General features: G+C 36.1%; 1 protein-coding gene and 1 long non-coding RNA gene across 5 annotated transcripts in view; both read left to right on the forward strand.

The window, feature by feature from the left end:
• trim2a (tripartite motif containing 2a) overlaps nt 1–16398 on the forward strand; it is a 75197-nt gene that overhangs the window by 35020 nt on the left and 23779 nt on the right. The window lies entirely within an intron of this gene.
• Nucleotides 609–6875, forward strand: LOC141362169 (uncharacterized). Of its 3 annotated transcripts, XR_012368178.1 has the most exons (3): nt 609–785; nt 3886–3907; nt 5841–6875. It is a non-coding gene; the product is annotated as an uncharacterized lncRNA (long non-coding RNA). The 3 variants fall into 3 exon arrangements; XR_012368176.1 differs by lacking the exon at nt 609–785 and having other exon boundaries at nt 795–3907; XR_012368177.1 differs by lacking the exon at nt 609–785 and having other exon boundaries at nt 795–3907; nt 5844–6875.

The following is a 16398-nucleotide window of genomic DNA, read 5'->3' on the forward strand; positions in this document are numbered from 1 at the left end:
ATGCCTTGTTTGTTCATGAGTTTTTGACGTGTTTCATATTTTATCATTTTTTTACGTTCATTTTGAAGTTATGGTAACTTAACTTATTTGTTTAAGATACGTTTGGTAGGCGCGAACCCGGGAGGTCGCGCCCAGCTTGAGCTTCCGCATTATTAACACTGTTAGCTTCACTGTTATTTGCGAGAGACGAAAAAATGTTTGAATAAAGAGCCTAGGTAGTGGGAAGTACGCAAAATACATGCGTTTTTTTCTAGTGTAACGTTTATTAATATGTTGGAGGCAATTCCTCAAAATATACTTTATAAAATATACTATTGTAAACAGAATATGGTTGGTATATCAACCCTTATGATTTGATAATAATGTATGTTTTTTTTTTCTCTTCCCCCTGTACTTTTGTTACATCATTTTTTGCTGTCTAGACATTTTTGTGGTAAGTCATTTATATAACAATCTCTGTTGCAACATAATACTTTTTTTCTGAACAGTTAACCTTGCACATGATATTTAAATAGTGATGTTTAATTTTTCTTTCTTTTGCTCTTTTGAAAACATTTAACTGCTTTAGCTAAGTAAGTATTATTTTTGAATGTCAAATTCTTAATTAATGTACAAGTTATGACATATTTTATTTAGATATTTAGTGACCATTTCTTTTTCTTCTGTTTGATTTTCTCTAGACCTCAGCCAAATTCCTGGTTTTGCTGGGCAACAGCACCTATTTAATAAAATTTATTATAGCGAACCCAAAGGCTCTTTTCAGAGCCATCCACATTGCGTCACTGGTAAGTCATTTTCAATTACTTTTGAATCAGTAATTGCCTAATGACATTATAACATTGTTTTTCTGTTAATGTAACAGATATTGTTTACCACTGTTTATTGATGTTTGTCAGTTTTGGCCATTTCAGCATGTTTGAAATAGGGGTGTAACGGTTCAAATTACTCACGTTTCGGTGCGTATCACGGCTTAGGGTCACAGTTTCAGTACACATTGGTCACAACAGGCTGCTTTACAAAAATAAAAACCTAAGCCGTTTTTAACCTCTGCCAAAATCAACATTTTCACTTAAGAGCACTTGTATTATTATACTATATACCAGCTTTACTGTGCAATTCAATATGAACATAAAATAGCTTAGAACACTGGGTTACTTTTTATATTCTATGCCGCTATCTTCAAGTTTTTTTTGCAAGAAGATAGGTTTGTTAAAATTCAAACACAGAAGGCAATTTGTGCTGTTTCTGTCTCACCTGCGATCGTGTGCTATCAACAAAACCCTGGTGATGACGCGTAAAGCGACTCGTCATATTAGATGTATTACCTTAGGCATACAGCACTTGCAAATTTTACAGTTTTGTCCACATTTTCTTGAGCATCGCTGCTGCAGTAGACTTAAATGCAGCTGGGGATGACTCTGTTAGCGTCTTTTCTCCTTCGTTTGCCTTGCTAAAAGGTCTGTGAAACACACAAACACGCTGAACTGAGGATGAACTGTGAGGTTGGCAACAAATTTGCATACTTCGAGTTGATTGGACAGGTACTCTCACCTTAACACATGCAGAGATTATTCAGAACCATACATTAGCTTTTTATGCATCGTTTTTTCACCAAACTATAATACAAATGCGTGGTCGAATTAAACAGGGTGCACGTGCGTCCCAAACTGTGGGCGGAAAACAGGACGATTCGATTCTTTACCGAGAACCGTTACACTCCTAGTTTGAAAGTAAAACTGACTTTATTGAAGATGTACTCCACCTTCAGAAATAAAAATGATAGATTTTTTTACTTAGCCCCATCTAAGTCATCTAAGGTGTTTATGCCTTTTTTTCATCAGCTGAACACAATCAGAGTTCTAATTATTAATATCCTGGCTCCTTTTTGCTTTGTAATAAGTTTGATCATGGACCAAACATTTACGATCTCAAAAAAGGCCATCCATCATTAAAGTAATCCATATACAACCCAGTGGTTTAATAAATGTATTTAGAAGCAAAGTATAAGGTTTATAAGAAAAAGTTTAGTTCTGAGCACTGTTAGTGATTAGTTACATATACGTAATTTTATAAAACAAAATCAACTATAGATTTAAATATAGTGGTATGTAAAATCTTATTGGTTCTTGTGTTTCATCATGAGTTGTGACAAAACTGACAGTCGTTAGACACTAAATGTTTTATTGTCTGTTTATTTAAGGTATGTTTTGTAACTAAAAGGTCAAAATATGAATTGTTTTTTTATTAACCCACTGGATACATTAAATTTTGATTACTTTAATAATGGATGGATGCAGTTTTTGGAGCTTCTAAACATTTGGTCTCTGATCAGAGCCATTACAAAGCAAGGAACAGCCAGGGTATTATTTAATATAGGTCTGGTTGTATTCAACTGAACAAAGAAAGACAAACATCTTGGATGACAAGGGGGTGAGTTTAAAAAAAAAAATTAATTCTGAAGGTGGAATTTTACAGTTTAGGTTCTATTGTGTTGCCTGATGCGATAATTTATTAAATTAACAATCTTTACATTAATACCACAGGAAAGGGAACATTTTGAACAGGAATATCATATAATTAATTGTTTATTCTGAAGCATATGTGACTAACTAGATCATTTTGGGTACGACTAAATAAGATCAAGACTTAATTTTTACCAATTATTATAGGATAGCAGAAACACTGAAGTCTGAATTACATAATACTGCACATTGTGGACCTTTGTATTTAGAAACTATTTAGACCCCCTACACAGTTCAATTTTGTTAGGTCTCAATCTGATACTACAATAATCCCCCCCCCCCCCTTATTATTAATCTGCACTCAGTACCCCATTATGAGAAACTGAAAACAGGATTTTGGAAATGTCTAAATGTATTTAAAAGAAGAAAAAAAATGAAATTATTCAGACACTTTACTTGGTAGTTAGTTGAAGCACTTTTTGCAGCAAGTACAGCCTCGAGTCTTTTTGGGAATGACGCAACAAGCTTTGCACATCTGGATTAAAGGAATTTCTGCCATTCTTCCTTTTAAATCCTTTCAAGCTCAGTGAGTTTGGATGTGAACTGTCGGCTGACAGCCATTTTCAGGTCTCTCCAGAGATGCTTGGTGAGGTTGAAGTCAGGGCTTTGGTTGGTCCACTTCTCACATAGTTGTCCCTAAACCACTACTGTGTTGTCCTTGTTCTTTGCTTAGGGTCATTTTGATAAGGTTTTAGTGAGGATATCTCAGGGGACTCGAGTCAAGGTGTAGAAAATCTCGGCATTGATCAACACAAATAAATGGCACCTAAATAAAATTTCTAGTGTTATCGCAAAGGGTCTGAATACTTAAGTAAATTTGAAATTATTTTTTTCCTTTAAAACATTTTACAGAAATGTCTCAAATTCAGCCTTCACCTTGTCACTATGGGGTACTAGATGTTGATTAATGAGAATGATTTAAATTCTTTTTTTTTGAGTCAGAACATTTTAATTAGGCCTTGAAAAGCTGCATCTGACATGGGACTTTTATTAACACACCCCCAGGTTCACAGACAAGGTTTAGTAAAACACATCTTAAGATATGCCAGTGCCATTGATTTGTCTTATGATACACACCAGTAATGTCTTCTTCAAAGGAGTGCTTTTTAAAGATGCTTAATAGGCTTGTCTGTGAAACCAGTCCACAGTGTTTAATATTGTGACTGCGTTAAACTGCATTATCTTTGGAAAGTAATATAATTTTAAATTCTTGAGGTATATATAAATTATTAAAAGGATTAATGCAAACATAACAAATTTGCAAATAAAGTAAAGGGGTTTAAGTACTTTCTAAATACACTGTAAATGTGGTCATGCCTACTTTGAACTAATTTGTCGTTTTTGTTGATTTTGTTTTTCCTAGATTGGACATCTAATTCATCTTTGTAAGTAACAGTTACATATTTCACATTTAAAGCATTAGTTCATCTTTTGTTTATCAGCTTACCCCCAGGCCGTCCAAGATGTAGGTGAATTTGTAATTTTAAATTCTTGAGGTATATATAAATTATAAAAAGGATTAATGCAAACATAACAAATTTGCAAATAAAGTAAAGGGGTTTAAGTACTTTCTAAATACACTGTAAATGTGGTCATGCCTACTTTGAACTAATTTGTCGTTTTTGTTGATTTTGTTTTTCCTAGATTGGACATCTAACTCATCTTTGTAAGTAACAGTTACATATTTCACATTTAAAGCAATAATTCATCTTATGTTTATCAGCTTACCCCCAGGCCATCCAAGATGTAGGTGAATTTGTTTCTTCAGTAAAACACAAATATAGATTTTTAACTCCCAACTGTTTCAGTCTGTCAGATGTATAATGCATGTGGGTGGTAACAAAACTTAGAGGAATGTACAGACAAATCCAAATTAAACTCTGCGGCTCATGACGACAACTCAATGTCCTAAGATACGAAACGATCGGTTTGTGCAAGAAACCGAAAAGTATTTATATAATTTTTTTACCTTCAATACAGCACTATGCCTAAAGGAGTACGTGTGTACACATCTTCTTCTTGGTGTTTAAGGGTGGGTTGCAAACCAACTTCATAAGAGCATACCGCCACCTACTATATCGGTGCCCCGTATAGTGCTTATGCACCCTCATGCAGTGCACCCGATACAATAGGTGGCAGTATGCACCTATGAAGTTGGTTCGCAACCTGTTGGTTCAGTTTTATCTCTTAGGACATTGATGTGTCGTCACGAGCCGCAGAGTTATTTTTCTCTATCAAATTTTAATACCATCCACATGCATATTCACTGAGAGACTGAAGGGTTGGAGTTAAAAATCTACATTTGTGTTTTACTGAAGAAACAAAGTCACCTACAATTCGGATGGCCTGATGGTAAGCTGATAAACATAAAAATTTAATTTTTAGACAAACTATTGCTTTAACAATGGGGGAGAGATGACTGGGATTTTATTAAAATAATTTTCCTAAGGCTGAATAATATTACTCAACATAAAATTTGTACAGATTAAAAAATTACTACATATCACATACCTGGCTGTCAGAATATTGCGCATTACATGCCCAAAACATAAGATCATACATCGTCCTGCTGTCTAGTCAATCTGAACACAACAAACCCATGTGTAGTCACATCCTTGTTTCTGCCAAAATGGCAAAGCCAATATGGTTTAAAGGTAGCATCTAGTAACTGCAATGCACAATTGATTTTCACTGCCTGGTTACTTTATGACCTCATGAAGGAACATACACTATTAAATTTAATCAGCAGTTTGCATGGAAAATGAAAAATATTATATGATTTTAAAAGAAGAAATCAGAGTCAGTTTGTGTCATACACTTAACACTGTACAGAGCATCAGCTTTTGACTGCCCCACCCTTAACAGAATGGACATACAGACTGGACCTATATTCTGTGTAACTAAGATAATTCAGCCTTTTCAAAAACTGATATTAGAGTGTAGTTTTAATATGATCTTAATACTTTGAGTTTAAACAAAAATTTTAACTTATTTTTGTCCTGCAATATGTTTTATACAATTAAGTATGTACTGTTAATCATTCTGTAATATGCGTGCTATTTTGACTTTAGAATGTAACTAACTTGTTTTTTTTCTCTTTGTGTTGTGTTTGTTTGTCATGTCCTGTCCTGACCTTTATATACATTTTCTTTCAAACTTTTATCTTGCTAAAATCATTGCTTCTCTTCTATTCTGTACTTTTACTTCACAAACACCTGGCTGCGCATTTCAAAACGTTGCTGCTTTGCTTGCTTGCTTCCTCTTCAAACGCATCCAAACCGCATTTAAACACTGCAAAACATGCCATGCATACCCAAGCAGCTTGCCTATTAAAAACTGCCAGGAAACCAAAAAAATCACCGATTCAACTAAAAAAACAAAGCCTACAATTTCTACCCAAAAAAAACGACCCAATTTTTTACCCCACCCAACCAATCTGTTGCCCTAACCCCCATACACCGACTTTCCCCAAAACAGAACGTCCCTTTAACTTTTTGCTTTGACAGAAAAAGTGAGAACAGAACTACCTACAGCTCCAGTGTGCCCTGCTGCCTTGAGTGTCTTCACAAAGCAACGTTGATTAGAGGACTGCGTTGGGAAATCAACACCATCAACACACACAATAATTTACTATAGTTTTAAAATTACATAATTTCCTATAGTCTTTTAGACTGCTTATAATAGATAATACACATTACAGTACTTTTAAAAGTCATTAATATATCAGTAAAAAAAAATTGTTTTTGAAGTTCATCTTTGAAACGTATTACATTTATATCTGAGTCTTTTCACATTTGATTATACTCTACTAATTAATTGCATTAGTAATATTGCCTTTGGTTATCATTTCTGTACAATATTGGGGTTAACAGTTCAACAGTTCCATTGCTATAGTCTTGTGTGTTTGTATATCTAATTTCTTGACTGTTTTAACGGTGAAATTTTAGTACAGTACTTTAATATATCAGTAAAATATTCTAAGTTTGACTGTTGTTGTAACTGCTATTTGAATAGACTACATTTAAAGGTCATTAAAATATTTTGGTTTGCCAAGTTCCTCTTTGAATCTTACCACATTGTAACATTTACCTTTATTAATTGGTTGCATTTCTGATATTGCTTTTGGTTAACATTTTTGTACAATATTGGGGTTGACAGTGTTTGACAGTATAACAGTTCAATTGCTATAGTTTTGTGTGTTTGTATATTTAATTTGTTGACTTGTTACTAAAATTTCAGTCCTGTACTTTAAAAGCTAATTAATATATCAGTATTATATTTACAGTTTGACTCTTGTTGTAATTGTTATTTGAGTGCAGTACATTTAAAGGTAATTAAAATATCAGTAAAGTATTTTGGTTTGGCAAGTTCATATTTGAATCTTACCACGTTGTAACATTTGCCTTTACTAATTGGTTGCATTACTGGCATTGCCTTTAGTTAACATTTTATAATTCAGTGAAATACAAAGGCTTGACGGTATAACAGTTACATTGTGTGTATGTAAATACAGTAGGTTGACACTTGTTACTGTGGTATACTAGCATAACGTATAATAAGCATTAATATTCATTGAGTGGGTCTTTGTATTTGTTATTAAGGTTTTATCCGGAAAATTTGCACTTGTTTAACATACGAAAGGTACTTTGCTATAAACAGATCTTTAGATTTCTAACACCTGTTCCATCGTCATGCCACGTAAAGGTAAACGAAGTGAAGCCCAGAAGCAGCGCAGAAAGGTAGAAGCTTCACTGTGCATTAACTCCGTGTCAAGTGCGAGTGACGTAAGCCCAGACGTGCTCTCTGTTACGGCGTCCCACTGTCAAAGTGACCCGAGGTACGGTATTTTTTCGAGAGGGCAACAATGCACGTGCAATTCCTTAATGTTTCTCGCGGTGCACAACGAACGTAATGAGCTGAACAGTTTGGAATTAGATGACATTTTAAAGAAAGGTGATGCTTTGTACACTCTTGTCAAGCAAACACTACAGAGTAAAGGACAATTTCGGAGTAATTTCCTTGATTTTGATGAGCTACCGGATAAACTTGAGACAAACTTGTGCTCTTACAACATCATTAAACATGGCCAGAGGTTTGGATTACTAAGAGATGCACCTGCACTAGGCAGCTATGACAACCTCGAGAATACTCTGCAATGTCTCAGAAGTGAAATCAGCAACTGCCTGTTTTTGTGTGGACTTTATTGTGTTGCTTTGTTTAGAGATCGCTCAGGGAGGTTTGGATTTTTTGATTCACACTGCAGAACACCAGATGGCATGTCTACTAATGATGGCACGGGTACTGCTGTAATGTTGACATTTTCACGTTTAGAAGACATGATAGAGAGACTGTTGCTGTTGTTTCAAGGGTGTTTCCAGTTAAGCGATAACGTGCAATTTGATCTGCTGCCAGTATCATTCACAAGCACAACAGTATGTACTGATGTCTCCATGGAGTATCTTGATAACATAGAGCCGTGTGTAGCATCTCAAATATCTGAAAAACAATTTCTGTCCACTAATCACCAATTTGCACCTTCTGCATCTTCACAACAACGTCAGGTCAGAGATCCAGTTCAGTGGCCAGTCAACATGACAGATGAAGATGAAATGGAGATTCACACTTCTGTTATTGACAATTTGGACAGAGACAAAAATGTTCAATTAAATAAACTTTCTCATAACATCTCAAAAAATTCCTCAATTCAAATTATATTGTCCGAACCAAATGATCAGTGTGTTGAAACATTTGACTTGAATCAGCAATCAAAAAAGCTTAACAAATCCAGAAGGCGCAAGGATTACCTGATAAAATGGCACAAAAAAATGGATTTAAAACAAGATAGGAAACAGACCAAAAAATCTGAGCATTACAAAACAAGCAGGGAATACAAGGAAAGACATAACCAGGCTATGAAGAACTGTTATCAAACTAATACAGCTTACAGGGAAAAGCACAAACGAGCCATGAAAAACAACTATAACAAATCTGAAGAATATAAGAATAAAAGAAGGGTTTATGCTATTGTGAATTACAAGAATAATGAGGAATACAGAAATCAGAGAAAATGTTATGGAATCTACAATTACAAGACCAATGAGGAATACAGAAATATTAAAAAGAGAAAAATAACCAGCAATTACAGTAGAAATGCACAATTCCGGGAGAAACAAAAGAAATATATCATTGTAAATTACAGAATGGATGACCATTTCAGAGAGAGACAAAAAAACTATGTGACAAGAAATTACAGTATAAATGTACGTTTCAGAGAGAGACAGAAAAACTATGTCAAAAGAAAATACAGTATGGATGAATATTTCAAAGAGAGACAGAAAAACTATGTCAAAAGAAATTACAAGAATAGTAATAGATTAAAGGAAAAACATAAGAGATACATCACTGATAGATATTCAAGAGTTGCACTTTTCAGGCAAAGGCAAAAAGACTATTATACAAACCGGTGCAAACTAGATATAAACTTTTATGAAAAAAGAAAGGACACGTTTAAAAAACTTTATCAACATGACTTGCTTTTCAGGGCTCGTCAGAAAGCATATATTTTTTTCAAAACTAAAAACAGAATATCAGCGCTCAAAATACTTCACAAAATAAACTGTGCACAAGACATACAGCACAAATATAAAGTAATTGACCGTGTGCGCCAGGCAACACAAGTGTTCAGAAATAACCAACTTGCTGAAATACAGAATCCAGTGATATTGAAGGCATTGCAAACTTTCAGAGACATTATTAAACAGGGACCAACATATATCTGCACCTGCTGTGCAAGAGCACTCTTCTCAAATCAAGTGCGCACATGTGATCGTGAAAGCTATCAAAAGAATCCAACAGTTGTTTCACTATGTTTGACAGGTAACTATGTTCACATCTGTTCTGATTGTACTGATCAGTGTATGAGGAACACAGAATGGATCTGTCACAGCTGCCATTCAACACTTTTGAGAGGTGCAATGCCAGACATTGCTGTAGCCAATAAGCTTCAGTTTACTCCCATTCCTCCAGAGCTATGCAATTTGAATATTCTAGAAAGACATGTAATTGCAAAGTACATTCCTTTTGCTAAAATCTTAACACTTCCTAAAGGCCAACAGAGAGCTATAAAGGGTGCTGTGATTTCAGTTGCATCTGAAGTGGAAACAACAGTTAATTGTTTACCTAGACCAAGAAGTGAATCGCAGCTGCTTACAGTGAAACTGAAAAGACGTCTTTGTTACCAAGGTCATTATCAGTATCAGACTATGAATATGCAGAAAGTTTTATCTGCTTTAGGAAAACTTAAAGATATGCATTCAGAATATAAAAATATTGTTATAAATGACAGCAGCGCACATGATGAGCCAATGGACATTGACAACAACAGCCAAAGTGAAAACACAGAAATACAAAGCAATGAAAATGATGATAATTCAAGTGATGACCCTGAATCAAATAATGAACAAAACTCTGGTCTTGTCTTGGACACATGTCTACAGCCCCCAGATCCTGGTCAACATTTGTTGTCTTATGATGATGGAATATTTTGTATTGCCCCTGCAGAGAAAAACAGTCCTGTAAGCATTTTTAAAATTCCTAAGCTTGAATCTATGGCATTTCCAGTGCAGTTTCCTGATGGTAAGAACACTTTTGATGAGCCTGACAGAGTGAAATGTGTCTCCCCCAGCAGATACTTTAACACCAGGTTATTCTCTGTAGATAACCGTTGTGCAAAGGATACAAACTACATTTTTTTTGCACAGTTTGTCACAGAAATGCACATGGCTACATCTAGTATGTCCATTCAGTTGAGAAAAGCAAAACCTATGACACATGATGGTCGTAGAATAAACTGTTCACTGCTGCAGGATAAATCTGAGTTAGAAAAACTTGTACACAACAAAGAGGCAACACGTTTCATGCAGCCACTAAGAGGAACACCAGCTTACTGGGAGAAAACTCTGCGTGATTTGTTCTCTATGTTAAGACAACTGGGCACACCTACATTTTTCTGTACATTTAGTGCTGCTGAGATGAGATGGCCAGAAGTTATTACTGCTATTAAAGCACAACAAGGTGAAATGGTGAACTTTTTTGAATTAGACTGGACAGAGAAATGTGAAATTCTTAAAAGCAACCCAGTCACAGCCATGCGCATGTTTGAAAAACGAGTTGAAGCCTTAATAAGAGATCTAATAATGTCACCAGCTCAACCCATCGGTGAGGTAATTGACTTTTTTTATAGAGTAGAATTTCAACAGCGTGGCTCTCCACACATTCACTGCCTATTTTGGGTGAAAGATTCTCCAGAATTTGAAAAAGATCAAGATGAAGATGTGTGCAATTTCATTGATAAATATATCTCATGTAAACTACCAGACCCAAACAAAGACCCAGAACTGCATAGAATTGTAAGTGAAGTACAGATGCACAGTCGTAACCACTCCAAATCCTGTAGAAAAAACAATAAGCACTGTAGATTTGGATTTCCCAAACCACCCATGAACACAACCATGATAACTCGTCCCAGGCCTCCTCCAATAGATCAGTCTGATGAAGAAAATGAAGCAACAGAGGAGAGAGAAAATGACAGTACTGCACAAGCAAAAGCACAACTTCAAAAAGTGTGGGATCTGCTGAATGACACAACACAGAGTTTTGAAACCACAGCGCAGCTGCTTCAAAAAGCAAACATGACTTATGAAGAATATAAAAAATATTTTCAATGTCTGTCAACATCAAATGTAATTGTCATGGAGAGACGACCACGTGACTGCTGGGTTAATGGCTATAATCCAATGCTGTTAAGAGCCTGGAATGCAAACATGGACATCCAGTTCATTATCAATCCATACAGTTGTATCATGTACATTCTCTCATACATTTCAAAAGCTGAACATGAGATGAGTGATATTTTAAAAAAAGTAATAAAAGACTCAACTCATGATAACATGTCTGACTGTGAAAGCATGAAGCAGGTCATGAACTGCTATGCCAAAAATCGTGAAATTTCCGCTCAAGAAGCAGTTGCTCGCACATGCAGTCTAAAACTGAAATCATCATCACGAGCTGTCATATTCATACCCACTGATGACAATGCTGTAAAGATGAGTTTACCAATAAAGTGTTTACAGACAATGGACCCTGATTTAGAGAATGTGTGGATGACTGGACTGCCAGAAAAGTACAAGGCCAGACCAAACAAACCTGAATTTGATAACATGTGCATGGCAGAATTTGCAAGTGAATACCGCATTGTTTATGGAAGACAGAAAAAGGGTAAAAATGTTTTGGCACTCCAAAAGAATATAGGACACATTCAAAAAAGAACACGGGGTAAACCTGCTGTTATTAGATTTGCTCGTTTCTCAGAGCAAAAAAACCCAGAAAAATACTTTGGAACATTGTTAAAACTCTACCTACCATATCGCACAGATGAACAGCTTAAGTCTCCAAGATTCCCAACATATGAATCATTTTACAAATTTGCTTCAGTTAACCTTCCAGGCACTGATGAACTCCAACGCGTGTGCATGATTGTAAATGTAAACCGTGAAAAGTATGAGAAGCATAATGAGGCAATAGAACAAGCAATTGAGGATTTTGAACAGAACGGTCCAGTCGAGGATGCATGGACTACATTAGCACCGGCAACTGAGGTGATCAGGCTGGAATGCATAATGGAACGTGAACCATCTGATGCAAACGATGAACAAGATGATATTCCTGAATATGCAGCATCTTCTTCTGTCAATAATACATCTATGCCCGTAATAGAAGTTCCCCAGCTCAATTCTGCACAGATTCGCAAAATGTTTCAAAGCTTGAATCAAACACAAGCTTCTGTATTTTATGCCGTGCGAGACTGGTGCAAAAGATGTGTTTCTGGTGAAAACCCACAACAGTTTCTATATTTTTTGAATGGAGGAGCAGGAGTTGGCAAATCACATGTTATTAAATCTATTCATGCAGAAGCATCTAAAATATTGCGCAAACTTCCATGCGTGAGGGAGCACACTGACATTTCCAAACCAACAGTTCTTTTAACAGCATTTACGGGTACTGCTGCTTTTAACATTTCTGGTAAAACATTGCACTGTCTTTTAAAACTCCCAAGAAGCTTAAAACCTCCATACCAAGGCCTAGGAAACAGCTTGGATGAAATCAGGGCAGATTTTTCTAACGTACACATTATAATAATAGATGAAATATCTATGGTATCAAAACAGTTGTTTGCGTATGTTAACTGGAGACTGCAACAGATTAAAGGAAACCAGAAACCTTTTGGCGGATTGTCTGTTCTTGCTGTTGGAGATTTTTTACAATTGCCACCGCTTGGAAAAGCTAGACCACTCTGTGTGTATGAGAATCATGTGTTGGACTTCTGGAAAGATCAATTTCAGATCATAACACTGACACAAATAATGAGACAGAGAGAGGATCTTGAATATGCTGAGCTGCTCAACAGACTGAGAGTAAAACAGAAGCATGACAGGCTCACAGCTGCAGACCAGTGCATGTTACAAACTGTCATACGTTTGTCTCCCGAAGAGTGTCCCACTGATGCATTACACATTTTTGCAACCAATAAAGAGGTAGACAATCACAACACTGCAGCCATATTCTCTCAATTTTCAAATATTATTACTATTGATGCCAATGACTACAAAAAAGATCCCCGAACAGGTGAAATGAAAAAGCAAGCTGCACCATTTAAAGGAGACAAAGGTGATCTTATTGACAAACTACAGATTGCAATTGGTGCACGAGTAATGCTTACCAGAAATATTGATGTGGAAGATGGACTGGTTAATGGTACTTTTGGTAAAGTGGCAAAAATTACAACTCAGGAACGAGATGGTGTTCCATATGTGCTGTTAATTGGTCTTTACCTGGATGATGTAAATGCTGGACAAAAACATCGTAACAAAGCACCTGGTGGAGATGACAACATTGTTTATATTGAGAGGTCAGAGGAGCCACTAAAAAAAAAGGGAACAGTTCGAAGACAATTTCCCATGAAACTTGCTTTTGCATGCACTATACACAAAGTTCAAGGAATGACAACTGATCGTGCTGTTGTATCTCTAAAGCATATTTTTGAACCAGGCATGGCATATGTTGCACTAAGCAGAACCACAGCGCTTAGTGGATTGCACATCATAGACTTTGATGAAAAAAAAATTTACTGTGATCCAGAAATAAATGCCTCTTTGGAGAACATGCCAAAAGCTGACTTTCAACATGTCCAACCTCTTCTACACACTGAGTATGATGTAAATTCTCCTCTTACTATCATTCATCATAACACAGAGGGACTACAGTGTCATATGGATGATTTAAAAAGTCATCATGAGCTTTTGTTGGCTGATGTTTTGTGTCTCACAGAAACACACCTGTCTGGCTCATCTGCTCATGAGTGTCTCCAGCTGGAAGGATACAGAATTTATAATCGCAACAGACATACATCCTACACAAATAATCTACAGTTGGCAAACAGAAATGGTGGTGGAGTGGCCATTTATGTGAGAAATAGCTTAGAAGCTCATCCTCTGATGTACATACAGAACGTGACAGACCTGGAATATTTGGTTTTAAAAATAGAACACCCCAAAGAAGCACTTGTCACAGTAATCTACAGACCACCTAAATACAACCTAGGAGTGTTTTTGACTAACCTAAATGCCCTTCTGACATCCCTGGAGATCATAAACATCAACCCTGTTATAATTTTAGGAGACTTCAATGAAGACCAGCTGTCCCATGGAAACAAACCCATTTTGAAACTGTTTAATGACAAAGGATATACACAACTGATCCACACTGGGACTACTGAAAACAACACCCTTCTGGATCCTGTGTTTATAAGTAGCACCCACTCACATGTCACAGCAGGAGTACTGCAAACATACTACAGTTATCACGATCCTGTCTACTGTATTTTGGAATAGATACTGTAAGAAATTATCAGCTGTAAAACTTCATTCTACAACTTACAAAGTACACATTAGGATTAACATTGCATTTAAAACATTCCAGTTTAAAAATATTCCAATAAAATATACCCACAAACAACAATCTGTCACATGAACAAGATATATATTATGATGTTATCATATTCCATAAATGTAGATGAATTCAATTTATCACATTTACTATAAGGGATGATGCAACCCTGCTATTTAAATGCACACACACACACACACATACACAAACAAACACACATTCTATTTGATTCATTCTTATCTGTGTGGGGACATTTGGTCCCCACAACGTAAATACCAGGTGTTTGTGCACATGTGCACATGTGCACACACACACACACACACACACACACACACTTTTTATTTTTATGGGGACATTTGGTCCTCTCAACATTAAGAAAACTATGCGCATGTGTGTACACAGACACACACGCAGTTTTCATACTCTTCCAGTTTTCCTATACTATTCATGATTTAAACATTTAAACAGCAACATATACTATGTTTTTAAGCATGATAAACACATTAAAACATAAAAAATGTAAATGTAAAAAAGACTCATGCATTTGATTTTTTTTATTTGGTTATGATAGATTTGCTATGCTGGTTCTCAAGTGCCCCACTACCAACCCAAAAAACACCTACATGATAAGAGTTGCCAAATGGGATGGAGCATGAACCAGGTGCATGAGGTGATGATCCAATGACGGGTAAGACTCTCTTTTGGCCAGCGGAGGGCAACCTAAGGCAGGACATCACCGCCCTGGGCACCTGCCCGAGCAGGCAGGTGTGAAATAGATCAAGAAGTGGATATGATGCTTTTTGGGCCAAAAGCATCAAATAGGAGGGGCTGTAAGACATTACAAGCTGCCTCAATCAAAAATCCACCAGATCACCCCGACCAGCTCCTCGACCACATCATCCTGACAGGCAATTCTGATTTTTGTTGCCACACTACTTGAGTGTGAGATTAAACAATTATGGACAATCAAATGTGGGTCACTTGAGAATCATATCTAAATTTGTAAGGCTACATTTTATAGAAAACAGCAAGCCAAATGGATGACTTTAATATACACAAATATACATATACAAATTTCTGTGTGTGTGTGTGTGTGTGTGTGTGTGTGTGTGTGTGTGTGTGTATCAATACAAATAAATCACTGTTTAAACAAACTTACTTCTTGTGGTTCTTTAATATTTCATTACAGCATATCCAAACCCCTCATACAATAAAACTATATGTTTAAGCAATGATACAGTTGTTATGTGGTTTTAAAGGTTTTTGCTAGGGTGCTGCTAAGTAGTTTCTAAGGGAACGCTGGGTGGTTGTTGCTATGTGCTTGCTAAGATGACAATTTATTTGTATAGCACAAGTAAAAACAATGGCTGTCAACAGATGTGCCATTGACAATGTAATCAAAATCATACTAACAATAACATACAAACAATACAAATAACAAAAAAAATGAACATAAAATCGCACAATCACATGATTAAAGGCGGAGTCCACGATGTTTGAAAGCCAATGTTGATATTTTAAATCACCTAAACAAACACGCCCCTACCCCAATAGAATCTGGATCTTCTGTTGATGGACCCGCCCCACACATACGCAACCCGGAATTTGATTTGATTGGCTATAAGTGTGTTTTGGTAGTCGGCCCGTCTCCTTTTCCAAACCGTTTTTCAAACAACGTGGACTCCGCCTTTAATATGCATGACACAATGTGAATCAAAAGTTTTTGAAATGTAAAAAGTTTTAGGTCTGGACTTAAAAGTGAGAAGAGGTGGAGCTTGTCTTATGCTAATTGGAAAGGCATTCCAAAGCCTGGGAGCTGCAATGTAAAAAGCTTAAAGGGATAGTTCGGCCAAAAACGATATTAAACCCATGA

The sequence above is a fragment of the Misgurnus anguillicaudatus genome, chromosome 3 (genome assembly GCF_027580225.2).
Source record: "Misgurnus anguillicaudatus chromosome 3, ASM2758022v2, whole genome shotgun sequence".
In the NCBI taxonomy this organism is placed as follows: domain Eukaryota; kingdom Metazoa; phylum Chordata; class Actinopteri; order Cypriniformes; family Cobitidae; genus Misgurnus; species Misgurnus anguillicaudatus.